This window comes from Triticum urartu, chromosome 2 (assembly GCF_003073215.2).
Source record: "Triticum urartu cultivar G1812 chromosome 2, Tu2.1, whole genome shotgun sequence".
In the NCBI taxonomy this organism is placed as follows: domain Eukaryota; kingdom Viridiplantae; phylum Streptophyta; class Magnoliopsida; order Poales; family Poaceae; genus Triticum; species Triticum urartu.
In genome coordinates this window covers 488411046-488425394 of record NC_053023.1, presented here as the reverse complement: position 1 = coordinate 488425394, position 14349 = coordinate 488411046, and positions in this window count along the sequence as shown.

The following is a 14349-nucleotide window of genomic DNA, read 5'->3' as shown; positions in this document are numbered from 1 at the left end:
AAGGACCCGGGAAAGTCTCTATCTTGTGTAGACACGAGCTTGTCCCTCGTCGAGACGGTTATGACCAGTAGGGAAGGGGGAGGTATGATGAGTGGTGGCTGTGTCTGATGGCTGTGAAATATAATTCTTGAGCTAACCATGCAGGAAATACTTAAGCCTCCTGAGTCGGCCGTAGATCGAGTCTTGTGCCAGTAACCCCCATACTTGTTTCGTGCTGCCACTTATCCCTGCCGTAGGTAGGGTACGGTTCAGTAAGTTGTCAACCCCTGTCCTAGCACACACCGTACAGAGGGGCCATGGTGGAAGATACCGGTTGTAGCCGGTAGGCATGCCACCTGGTCCGGGGGCATGGGTGTTTCCAGTTGGGACCGAGAGGGGAGGCCACCCCTTAGAGCGCGCGATAAAAATTTGATCCCATGCTACGCGAGGTTGTAGCCTCCCCACTTAGAGTTTTTCTTAACAGGTGTCTGGGTGATTGCAGACACGAGTAAAGTTAAGCTGGTGTGTGCAAGTCAGGCGTGTTTTCAACTAAAAGACCGTAGACGGAATTAGTTCCGATGGACTAATGAAATCCGTTACTCGTGGGTAAAGAGTACACCCTCTGCAGAGATATTAAACCTATTCGAATAGCCGTGTCCATGGTTAAGGACTATAGTCTGGGATGGGTCAAGTGTCGGTCTTAGTGTCGGTCTTCGGAGGAGAAACTACTAAACCAGAACATGGATCATAACTTGTGACATATGATGATTATGATTATTATTATTATGGACTAACCATTTATGTTATTTGAATTATTGAGTATCCCTGGGACGGTTCTACCTCCTGGGGACTCACTGTGATTATTGTTATATAAGCCCTTTATGTGGTGTCGCACAGACGCCCGACTGTGGCATGCTTGTCATTTCATTTACTTATAATCCCTTTATGTGGTGTCGCACAGACGCCCGACTGTGGCATGCTTGTTATTTTATTTACTTATAAGCCCTTCATGCGGTGTCGCACAGACGCCCGACTGTGGCATGCTTGATATTTTATCTACTTATAAGCCCTTTATGTGGTGTCGCTCAGACGCCCGACTGAGGCATGCTTCATATTATTATCCTTCAAGGCGTCGCTTCAGACACCCGATCGGTGCTCTGCATTTCTACACCCTGATTGCTTACTCATGTTTTATTTAAATGATCTACTTGCGTGCATCATCAGCCTTATTTCATAACTGTCGAAGTGATCATAGTATATTTTAAAGCACGATTATCAGTGGCCATATTATACCTGTGTTCCTAATGTTTGCGAGTACATTCAAAGTACTCGTTGGCTTGTCCCTGGCTATTTTCTTGGCCAGATTTCTTGCATGGAAAGGAACGTTGCGATGACAGCCCGGAGCCTACGCAATGGAGATAGCAGCCTCGCGAAGATAGGAGTTATCCTGGTCAGCTGTTCCTGTGGGAGATGGAGTCCCATAGACGCTGATGATCCGCAAACCGCTTCCGCCATCAACCACTAGAAACCAATTGTTGTACCCATAGGCCAGAATGGTCTTGTACTACGTATTTTTTGTAGTTTGCTTGGAGTTTCTGTAACAAGTTGGTGTCTTATCAGCTAACAGTAATCCTGGGGCTCGTGAGCACAAGGGCCGCTTTTTGGGAAATTAATATCCCGAAAAACCCGGTCCTGACAACTTGGTATCAGAGCCAGGCTGACCATTGGCTAATCCTATCTTAGCCAGGTCGAAAAACCTAGGTAAACCAACCCACCAGATCTTAACCACACCCTGGCCAAGCTTCTCGCGTAAGATAGCCACATAGTGACCCGACACCTTTTGGCAGTCGGTGCCCAACCTATCAGCCTAGCCTGTCGGTCATGCACCAGTGACCAGCCCCTAAATAGTCTTTTTCGCAAGCGTGCGAAGGAAGACTCTGTCCCCTTTTTCTATAAAGAGGGCACGCTAGCCTCGACGCAGCACAGCACAGCCTCTAACCCCAAACTAAGCTAAAATTCCAGGACCCATTGTTCACAATGAGACCACAGCAACCAACCTTGGAGGTTTTGTGACCGTGCTAGCAAACCTTACCCGCTGTGCCTTTGCATTAGAAGAGGCCCCAGAATATGTTGTTACCAAGGGTCCATGAGCGGTGAGAGCCATCAATTTTGGGCCACTGTGCATGTCTATGGTAGGGGTCTATCGCCAGAACGCCCCTACAGGTTCACCGGAAGGACAACTTCCTTTGAGCCACAAGCCATCCAACTAGCTGCTCGAGAAGCTATAGTTCAACTCCGGCACTTGTCGCCCCGAGTTAACTATCGCTCCTTCTACTACTACCCTAGCCGTGACGGGTATGGTAGACCACCACAAGTTGCCAATGGAGATCACGAGACGGATCCTGCATTATTGCATCTGGTGCGCTATGTAAGTGCACTAGAGGGACTGTTCGATCAAATCACCCTTGATCTGATCGCAGCTCGTGGAGAACTGGTTCGCCGAGCCCCGGCAAGAAGAGAAGCTGAGCCTGACGCCGACAACCCAGTCGTGCTGTTCGGACAACCGATCGAGACCTTGAGATCAGCCCCAGCCATCGACCAAGGTGCTTTGATGACCCCAGAAGTGCTTCGTCGCCTTTTGGGAACACACTCCAACGGGATTGTGGCCAACAATCCCCACGATGGTCATCATCACTACCCCGGCCCTGCAGTTCCGCATCCACCTGCAGCTAACCCTGACAGTGAAGCCAATGGAGAAGCCTCGACATCCACAAGGCACGCTCGCTTAGATATAAACGAGGTAGACTAAGTCACTCGAGTAGTGCCGAGTCATAGTATGCCCCACGCCCTGTAATTGTGTGATCATGTGTCGCCATATTAGAATGCTACATGCTTGTGCATCCCTATTTTGAATAGTGGCCATGCATGAGTGCGTTGGTGTACGGCTACATTTTAATCCCGGGCGTGGCTACCAAAACCAACCCCGACGGCACCCACAGTAACACGTCACTTTTGTGAGATGTGTGTATCTGTGGCTTTGAACCCGACCCCCATGAGAGCAGAACCAGCAAACAAGTGCCCCTCACTGCGGTAAATAACCCAGCCCAGTTGCTATATAAAAGGCCACCTCGTGACCGTGCCAAGTACCCCTCATCTTGTGCGCAACCCTCACAACCATTTCTTGCCATGCTGAGCCCTAGCTTTTATCTGAGAACCCCAGATGCAACCCCGGGTAGTTTTGTTAAAATATTGTGGGACTTTACCTGCAGTACCATGGGTTCTACCCAGCCACCCCGGTACGAACTGCTTAAATCGAGGATCACCTCTTCCACCTCGAAATATTTGGGCAGTAGTGCACATCCCTCCCGTAAACTCAAATCAGGACCCAATGGAAGTCTCCTTCCTAGGGAAATCTATGCCAACTCCGCAGATGGCCATTGAAGCGGCTACACACGAAGCGATTGTTCGCCTTCGATTCGTGGTATCCTATGCCAGCGAACGAGGGTATTATTACTTTTCGAGCCGTGCAGCACCCGGGGAAGTGACATCTTTTCTCGACGGACGAATTGAGAGAGACCCAGTACTGGCCAACCTTGTCCAGTATGTCATCGCTCAAGAGCATTTGACCCAACGAGTGATGGGTTATCTCCAGAGTCTCGCTGATTTAAATCCTCAGATCGCCATCGGCAGACCACTGAGACCCGACCAGGAGAGACGCGTTCATCGACTGATCAACCCGCTTCCCCCGATAGAAGAAGAGTGTGCCCCAGTACCAGAGACGTTTTCTCGGGACTCCGTCCAGTTGCCATTTTCATTCTAGACGTCACTGCTATGTTCTTTTATTCTCGCATTTAGATAAGTGTTGTAACTCATGCGTGTTATTCTAAATCTTGTGCGATGAGATGAACATTTGGTTTCAATTGTAGTGAGTAATTTTTGCTGCTGTAAATTTTGATTAACTAATTTTTCCTCATGAGAAATCCTGGAGTGAGATTTCTTTTCCCTGAGTTGCTACAACATATATCTCCTCACGACATGGATTTTAATTCGCACAGCACCACGGCAGCAGGCTCACAACCACAACCACTCGAACACATACACTACTTGCAACACCATGTAACCGTGCTGCATCTGGCTAATCATCTCCCTAGTACACCACAGCCTCTGAAGGAGAGATTGGTGGGTAATCATCCGGGTGCAAGTTACCCAGCATACCGACAACAGTTAGCACCCAACACCACACCTACTCCTCGTGATCACCGCCACCGCGGAGAGCCAACACTCGAGCGGCAGCATCACGACGATCATCGAGGATCATCGCACACAGGAGCACGGAGAGCCCCAGCAATGCCGCCAGCCCTCCGCACATCAGGATCACGTACCAATCCAGCATCGCCTCCGCCATTAAAACCTCGTCTCTAACTCCTGTAAACGGAAATGGAGGAGGAAGAAGGGGAAGGAGAAGCGAGGCCAGGTGTGAGGAAGAAGAGAGAAGCACCTCGGCCATTTTATAGCTCAAGCTCGGTGTACGGTGGGCGAAGTCCACCAGCGCCGCTCGTCGCCCGATCACCGGTGTTCGGAGGCGAATCCGCGAGCAGTGCCGACAGCATGCTGGCCCGCGAGGTGAGTGCACGCTGCACCGGCAGCTAGCACGCCACGCACTACCGCGGTACGGCCTAGATGCCCTACGCGCTAAACGTCGCCGATGGAGAAAGCGCGGTAAAGCGCGCGGGAGAGAGGAAGAAGAGGGAACCGGAGGAAGAAGAAGAGACTGACAGTGGACCCCGGGTCCACCTGTCAGCCAGTGAGAGCACTGTGCTCTCGGGTTCGACCAGCGTATTTTAATTTTAGAATTTATTCTAAATTTACTGTATCCAGCATAGAAATCCCTCATTTTCACCTAACCATGGATTTTTCCACGCAGCGCCAGTGTTCCACACTGTAGTTTTACACCACTTATTGCCCTCTCTCGGTAACCGCACTTTTATTGCATAAGTAAAGAGGTTATTTTTTGAAATGGTAAGAGTAATATTTTCAAAAACAGCTTTTAGCAAATCTCGAGGACGAGATTTTTCTTAAGGGGGGTAGTGTTGTGACACCCCAAAATTTTACCCTTATTTTATTAATTAAAATTTTGCCAAGAAATTTAAACTTTTATTTTCTGGATTTTCCTTTCTTTCAGGGCCTTTCTTTACCTTATTATTATGGGGTTTTACCTCAAGTGAAAAAAACTTTCCAAATGTATTATTGGACTTGTTTCTCCCCTCAAGAAAAACATTTCTATTATCAGTGGATTTATTTGCATAATTATTCCTTTCTGAGCCTTATTCCTTAAAATGTTTTTTTCTTAAGTTTCAGGACCCAATTTGCACTGCAACCTTTTGATATATTTATCTAAAATTCCAACCAAAATTTGGAGATGTCATGTGATGTTTTTAAATCACTTTTATGCAAAAATATATTTCATTCTTTGGATATTTTGAGCTCTACACCAAGTTTTCAAATCTGGTCCAGTGGGCAATTTTGCACTACAACCCATTTAAATATTTCTTTCTAGCTTCCACCAAAATTATGGGATGTTCATAGGAGTATATTATTCAACTTTATGCAAAAACCCTTTGATGTTCTTTGAAAGATTTGAGTGAATCAACCTCATTTTCATTCTGGCCCAGTTGGGTGTTTTCTACTGCAACCCTAATGTATCTTGCTCTAGTAACCATGAGCTTTTTCCTACTTATAGCCCATCCTACAAAACCCTTAAGTCTAGGAGAGTGGACCCAGTGGAGTATTTTAAGTGCATGCAATGAGGCATTGTTCTTTCTGTCCACAACTGAAGTTTTGCAAAGCTTGCACTAACAAGTTTCTGATTTTGTCCCAATGACCTTGCCATCCTCTCCCTCATCTAAAGAGACACTGATCTAGAAAGTTTGGCCACCCAAAGAGTTGCCTAGATGCACTTAGCATTCTGCCGAACACCTTGAGTGTATAAGAAGATTTGGCATGATTATTAGTTTGCTTTGTGAACTTGATCCCCTGACCTAACCAGCTTGTCTACTAAACTCCTAGATGGCCCTAGCCTAGACCTGCTAACTCTTAGGTGATTTGGAGCCCTCTGGCATGCCGTGGCATTCTGCCGAGCACGCAGCGTGCGTGCTCTGGGCGTGCCCAGAGCGCACGTTTTGCACGCGCGCGCACCGAGTCGCCGCGTCCCACTGCCGATGCCCCGCGCTCATTTTGGCCCTTCCCCTCTACCAGTCGACGCACCCAACCCCTCCCGCGTCACAGAGCTGCCCCTGGCACCCTACAGCTCCGCCGTCAGGTCGGCCACGGCGCCTAGCGGGCGGCCACAGTGCGCCCTGCCATGGACGGCGCCGCCCAAGCCACCCCCGCATGCCAGCTGCCCTCTAAAGTAGTCTGAGCTCATCCACAAGCTTGTCCGCAAGCGCTCGTCGCCACCACGTCCCCCTGCTGCAACAGAATGACGGTCGTCGGCGTTCTTATCCACGGCCATCGTCGGGACCGACCCCGACCGCCTATTTAAGGAGCCTCGAGCCTCTCCGAAACCTCAGGCGACCTCAAGCCACCCCACCTAGCACCCCCGTAGCAGTCAATCGACCAGTGAAGGTCTTCTTCCCCATCTCCGGCCAGTACAGCCGCCGCCCTCCGGTCCATTCAGTAGCAACCCGAGCCCCTCCCGTCCAACCAGTGCCACCATGCGATTCCCCTCGACCGTGCGGAGCTGCCCGACCCCTCAAACGCGATCAAAACCCACCGTAGCCCAATTCCCCAATCATGCCCGAAGCTTCCTCCACCGCGGAGCTCGCCGGCGGCGACTCCCTCCATCCCCGCCGGCCAGTCGACCACCGGTAGGACCGCCTAGGAGTGGCGGATCCATCCTTGCCCTCGGATGCCCTCGAGGGGCCGCCGTTCGCCGGCGAAGATCGCCGGAGCTCCGCCTTCGTTCGGCGAAAGGAGAGGGAAGGCGGGGGACGACTGGTCAAACCTGACCAGTGGGCCCCGTGGACCCACTGTCAGTGACCCAGCCCCGCCTCCACGTGTTTTAAGGGAAGGCGTAAACTTCATAAGTACGTCTCCTCTGCCCCAGAAGCATATTTCTATCTGAAACGTTTTCTTTTTCTGTTTTATTTTAAAAAACAGAATTTGACCAAAACTTTGACTGGCTACATCTTTTTAAATAAAACTCCAAATGAATTGATTCTTTTTCCTACCTCTCTCAAATTTCACCTAGTTTATTTTAAGATTTATTTCAAAAATAATTAGGACAACTTTTTGTACTGTTTTTAAAGCATGTGTTATTTGCATATTTTCGAAAATAGGATTTTTGGAGAGAAGAGAGCTTTCAAAAAGTATTGGAGTGCACCTCACCTCTCCACACCTTGAAGGCAAGCATTTCTGAACTCAGGCATAATATTATCGTGTGTTGTTTGATACGGTTATAACACCACCTCGACATGAAGCGTTGGTTATTTTTATGTGACGATATGATCATACACCTTGAGTGCATAAATGAAAATTCTTGCTGTTGGAAATGGATAAGCTTGTGATAGCAATCACCCTCATATGCCTCTCATGCCTACCGGGAAGGACCCGGGAAAGTCTCTGTCTTGTGTAGACACGAGCTTGTCCCTCGTCGAGACGGTTATGACCAGTAGGGCAGGGGGAGGTATGATGAGTGGTGGTTGTGTCTGATGGCTGTGAAATATAATTCTTGAGCTAACCATGCAGGAAATACTTAAGCCTCCTGAGTCGGCCGTAGTCTTGTGCCAGTAACCCCCATACTTGTTTCGTGCTGCCACTTGTCCCTGCCGTAGGTAGGGTACGGTTCAGTAAGTTGTCAACCCCTGTCCTAGCACACACCGTACAGAGAGGCCATGGTGGAAGATACCGGTTGTAGCCGGTAGGCATGCCACCTGGTCTGGGGGCATGCGTGTTTGCGGTTGGGACCGAGAGGGGAGGCCACCCCTTAGAGCGCCCGATAAAAAATTTGATCCCATGCTACGCGAGGTTGTAGCCTCCCCACTTAGAGTTTTGCTTAACAGGTGTCTGGGTGATTGCAGACACGAGTAAAGTTAAGTTGGTGTGTGCAAGTCAGGCGTGTTTTCGTCTAAAAGACCGTAGACAGAATTAGTTCCGATGGACTAATGAAATCCGTTACTCGTGGGTAAAGAGTACACCCTCTGTAGAGATATTAAACCTATTCGAATAGCCGTGTCCATGGTTAAGGACTATAGTCTGGGATGGGTCAAGTGTCGGTCTTAGTGTCGGTCTTCGGAGGAGAAACTACTAAACCAGAACATGGATCATAACTTGTGACGTATGATGATTATGATTATTATTATTATGGACTAACCATTTATGTTATTTGAATTATTGAGTATCCCTGGGACGGTTCTACCTCCTGGGTACTCACTGTGATTATTGTTATATAAGCCCTTTATGTGGTGTCGCACAGACGCCCGACTGTGGCATGCTTGTCATTTCATTTACTTATAAGCCCTTTATGTGGTGTCTCACAGACGCCCGACTGTGGCATGCTTGTTATTTTATTTACTTATAAGCCCTTTATGCGGTGTCGCACAGACGCCCGACTGTGGCATGCTTGATATTTTATCTACTTATAAGCCCTTTATGTGGTGTCGCTCAGACGCCCGACTGAGGCATGCTTCATATTATTATCCTTCGAGGCGTCGCTTCAGACACCCGATCGGTGCTCTGCATTTCTACACCCTGATTGCTTACTCATGTTTTATTTAAATGATCTACTTTCGTGCATCATGAGCCTTATTTCATAACTCTCGAAGTGATCATAGTATACTTAAAAGCACGATTATCAGTGGCCATATTATACCTGTGTTCTTAATGTTTGCGAGTACATTCAAAGTACTCACTGGCTTGTCCCTGGCTATTGTCTTGGCCAAATTTCTTGCGTGGAAAGGAACGTTGCGATGACAGCCCAGAACCTATGCAATGGAGATAGCAGCCTCGCGAAGATAGGAGTTATCCTTCCTGTGGGAGATGGAGTCCCATAGACGCTGATGATCCGCAAACCGCTTCCGCCATCAACCACTAGAAACCAATTGTTGTACCCATAGGCCAGAATGGTCTTGTACTACGTGTTTTTTGTAGTTTGCTTGGAGTTTCTGTAACAAGTTGGTGTCTCATCAGCTAACAGTAATCCCGGGGCTCGTGAGCACAAGGGCCGCTTTTTGGGAAATTAATATCCCGAAAAACCCGGTCCTGACAACCGCTGCCGGGTCGTCCCCTTATATACATAGGTTGACGCCCGCCGGTTTACAGAGTCCCGAAGCTGGATCATAAACGTGTCTGGTTCGGTATCTATACTTCCTATCTTACAATGCAAGTTACATAATAAGGTCGGTCTACATCTACAGGCCTTGACTCGCCTTTGGGCCTTGGGCCTTCATAAAGCGACATCATTCTTACGTCTTCATGGGCTTCTAATCTTCATAAAGTTAATCTAGCTACTCCTAGCCGGTTTACGCCCAGCAGTAATATCCCCAACACTAACCGTTAGCCATAGTAGTAGAAGTAATAGTTGGCGAAACAACTTCATGAAGACACGATGATGGAGATCATGGTGTCATGTCGGTGACGATGGTGATAATGCCGCGCCTCGAAGATGGAGATCAAAGGCGCAAGATGATATTGGCCATATCATGTCACTTTATGATTTGCATGTGATGTTTGTCATGTTTACATCTTATTTGCTTAGAATGACAGTAGCATAAATAAGATGAACCCTTACTAAAATTTCAAGAAAGGTGTTCCCCCTAACTATGCACCATTGCGAAGGTTCGTTGTTTCGAAGCACCATGTGATGATCGGGTGTGATAGATTCTAACATTCGCGTACAACGAGTGTAAGCCAGATTTACACATGCAAAACACTTATGTTGACTTGACGAGCCTAGCATGTACAGACATGGCCTTGGAACACGAGAGACCGAAAGGTCGAACATGAGTTGTATAGTAGATACGATCAACATGAAGATGTTCACCATTGATGACTAGTCCGTCTCACGTGATGATCGTACATGGCCTAGTCGATTCGAATCATGTATCACTTAGATGACTAGAGGGATGTCTATCTGAGTGGGAGTTCATTAAATAATTTGATTAGATGAACTTAATTATTATGAACTTAGTCTAAAATGTCTTTACAATATGTCTTGTAGATCAAATGGCCCACGCTAATGTTGCCCTCAACTTCAATGCGTTCCTAGAGAAAACCAAGCTGAAAGACCATGGTACCAACTGTATGGATTGGGTCTGTAACTTGAGGATCATCCTCATAGCCGCCAAGAAAGCATATGTCCTTGAAGCACCGCTAGGTGACGCACCCATTTTCCCAGCTACTCAAGATGTTATGAACGCCTGGCAGTCACGTAGTGATGATTACTCCCTGGTTCTGTGCGGCATGCTTTACAGCTTAGAACCGGGGCTCCAAAAGCGTTTTGAGCAGCACATAGCATATGAGATGTTCCAAGAGCTGAAAATGGTTTTCCAAGCTTATGCCCGGGTCAAGAGATATGAAGTCTCTGAAAAGTTCTACAATTGTAATATGGAGGAAAACAGTTCTGTCAGCGAACATATACTCAAAATGTCTGGGTTGCACAACCGCTTTTCTCAGCTGGGAGTTAATCTTCCAGATGACTCAGTCATTGATAGGATCCTCCAGTCGCTTCCACCTAGCTACAAGAGCTTTGTGATTAACTACAATATGCAAGGGATGGAGAAGTCCATTCCTGAGTTATATTCAATGCTGAAATCATCGGAGGTGGAAATCAAAAAGGAACATCAAGTGTTGATGGTGAATAAAACCACTAGTTTCAAGAAAGGAAAGGGTAAGAAGAACTTCAAGAAGGACAGCAAGGGAGTTTCCACGAAGAAGCCAAAGAATGGACCCAAGCCCAAGACTCAGTGCTTTTATTGCAAGGGAAATGGTCACTTGAAGCGGAACTGCCCCAAGTACTTAGCGGATAAGAAGGCCAGCAATGCCAAAGGTATATGTGATATACATGTTTTTGATGTGTACCATACCAATGCCCGTAGTAACTCCTGGGTATTTGGTACCGGTGTGGTTGCTCATATTTGTAACTCAAAACAGGAGCTATGGAATAAGCGGAGACTAGCAAAGGACGAGGTGACGATGCGCGTCGGGAATGGTTCCAAGGTCGATGTGATCGTCGTCGGCACGCTACCTCTACATCTACCCACGGGATTAGTTTTAAACCTCAATAATTGTTATTTAGTGCCAGCTTTGAGCATGAACATTGTATCTGGATCTCGTTTAATGCGAGATGGCTACTCATTTAAATCCGAGAATAATGGTTGTTCCATTTATATGAGAGATATGTTTTATGGTCATGCCCTGCTGGTCAATGGTTTATTTTTGTTTAATCTTGAATGTGATATTACACATATTCATAGTGTGAATGCCAAAAGATGTAAGGTTGATAATGATAGTCCCACATACTTGTGGCAATGCCGCCTTGGTCACATTGGTGTCAAACGCATGAAGAAACTCCATGCAGATGGACTTTTGGAGTCTCTTGATTATGAATCATTTGACACATGTGAACCATGCCTCATGGGCAAAAAGACCAAGACTCCGTTCTCTGAAACAATGGAGCGAGCAACCAACTTATTGGAAATCATACATGCTGATGTGTGAGGTCCAATGAGCGTTGAGGCTCGTGGTGGCTATCGTTATGTTCTCACCCTCACTGGTGACTTTAGTAGATATGGGTATGTCTACTTAATGAAACACAAGTCTGAGACCTTTGAAAAGTTCAAGGAATTTCAGAGTGAGGTAGAGAATCGACGTGATAGGAAAATAAAGTTCTTGCGATCAGATCATGGAAGAGAATACTTGAGTCACGAGTTTGGCACGCACTTAAGGAAATGTGGAATTGTTTCACAACTCACGCCGCCTGGAACACCTCAGCGAAATGGTGTGTCCGAACATCGTAATCGCACTCTATTGGATATGGTGCAATCTATGATGTCTCTTACTGATCTACCACTATCATTTTGGGGTTATGCTTTAGAGGCTGCCGCATTCACTTTAAATAGGGCTCCATCGAAATCTGTTGAGATGACACCATATGAATTATGGTTTGGGAAGAAACCTAAGCTGTCGTTTCTAAAAGTTTGGGGATGTGATGCTTATGTCAAGAAACTTCAACCTGAAAAGCTCGAACCCAAGTCAGAAAATGCGTCTTCATAGGATACCCTAAGGAAACTATTGAGTATACCTTCTACCTCAGATCCGAAGGCAAGATCTTTGTTGCCAAGAATGGATCCTTTCTAGAGAAAGAGTTTCTCTCGAAACAAGTAAGTGGGAGGAAAGTAGAACTTGATGAGGTACTGCCTCTTGAACCGGAGAGTAGCGCAGCTCAGGAAGATGTTTCTGTGGTGCCTGCACCGGCTAGAGAGGAAGTTAATGATGATGATCATGAAACTTCGGATAAAGTTGCTACTGAACTTCATAGGTCCACAACGACACATTCCGCACCAGAGTGGTACGGCAACCCTATCCTGGAAATCATGTTCTTAGATAACGGTGAACCTTCGAACTATGAAGAAGTGATGGCAGGGCCGGATTCCAACAAATGGCTTGAGGCCATGAAATCTGAGATAGAATCCATGTATGAAAATGAAGTATGGACTTTGACAGACTTGCCCGATGATCGGCAAGCCATAGAGAATAAACGGATCTTTAAGAAGAAGACTGACGTGGATGGTAATGTGACCATCTATAAGGCTCGGCTTGTCGCTAAGGGTTATCGACAAGTTCAAGGGGTTGACTATGATGAGACCTTCTCACCCGTAGTGAATCTGAAGTCCATCCGAATCATGTTACCAATTGCCGAATTCTATGATTATGAGATATGGCAAATGGACGTCAAAACGGCATTCCTTAATGGTTTCCTTAAGGAAGAATTGTATATGATGCAGCCGGAAAGTTTTGTCGATCCTAAGAATGCTGACAAGGTATGCAAGCTCCAGTGCTCCATTTATGGGATGGTGCAAGCATCTTGGAGTTGAACATTCGCTTTGATGAAATGATCAAAGCGTTTGGGTTTATGCAGACTTATGGAGAAGCTTGTGTTTACAAGAAAGTGAGTGGGAGCTCTGTAGCATTTCTCATATTATATGTGGATGACATACTATTGATGGGAAATGATAAAGAACTTTTGGAAAGCATAAAGGCCTACTTGAATAAGTGTTTTTCAATGAAGGACCTTGGAGAAGCTGCTTACATATTAGGAATCAAGATCTATAGAGATAGATCGAGACGCCTCATTGGTCTTTCACAAAGCACGTACCTTGACAAGATATTGAAGAAGTTCAATATGGATCAGTCCAGGAAGGGGTTCTTTCCTGTATTGCAAGGTGTGAAATTGAGCACGGCTCAATGCCCGACCTCGGCAGAAGATAGAGAAAAGATGAGTGTCATCCCCTATGCCTCAGCCATAGGGTCTATTATGTATGCCATGATGTGTACCAGAACTGATGTGAACCTTGCCATAAGTTTGGTAGGGAGGTACTAAAGTAATCCCGGTATGGAACACTGGACAACGGTCAAGAATATCCTAAAGTACCTGAAAAGGACTAAGGATATGTTTCTCATTAATGGAGGTGACGAAGAGCTCGTCGTAAAGGGTTACGTCGATACTAGCTTCAACACAGATCTGGATGACTCCAAGTCACAAACTGGATACGTGTATATTTTGAATGGTGGGTCAGTCAGCTGGTGCAGTTGCAAGCAAAGCATCATGGCGGGATCTACATGTGAAGCGGAGTACATAGCTGGCTCGGAGGCAGCACGGGAAGCAGTCTGTATGAAGGAGTTCATCACCGACCTAGGAGTCATTCCCAATGTGTCGGGCCCGATGACTCTCTTCTGTGAAAACACTGGAGCTATTGCCCTTGCCAAGGAGCCCAGGTTTCACAAGAAGACCAGGCATATCAAGCTTCGCTGCAACTCCATTCATGAATATATTCAAGGTGGGGACATAGATATTTGTAAAGTGAATACGGATCTGAATGTCGCAGATCCGTTGAAAAAACCTCTTCCGCGAGCAAAACATGATCAACACCAGAACTCTATGGGTGTTCGATTCATCACAATGTAACTAGATTATTGACTCTAGTGCAAGTGGGAGACTGTTGGAAATTGTTGGGGAACGTAGTAATTTCAAAAAAAATCCTACGCACACGCAAGATCGTGGTGATGCATAGCAACGGGAGGGGAGAGTGTTGTCCATGTACCCTCGTAGACCGAAAGCGGAAGCGTTAGCACAACGAGATTGATGTAGTCGTA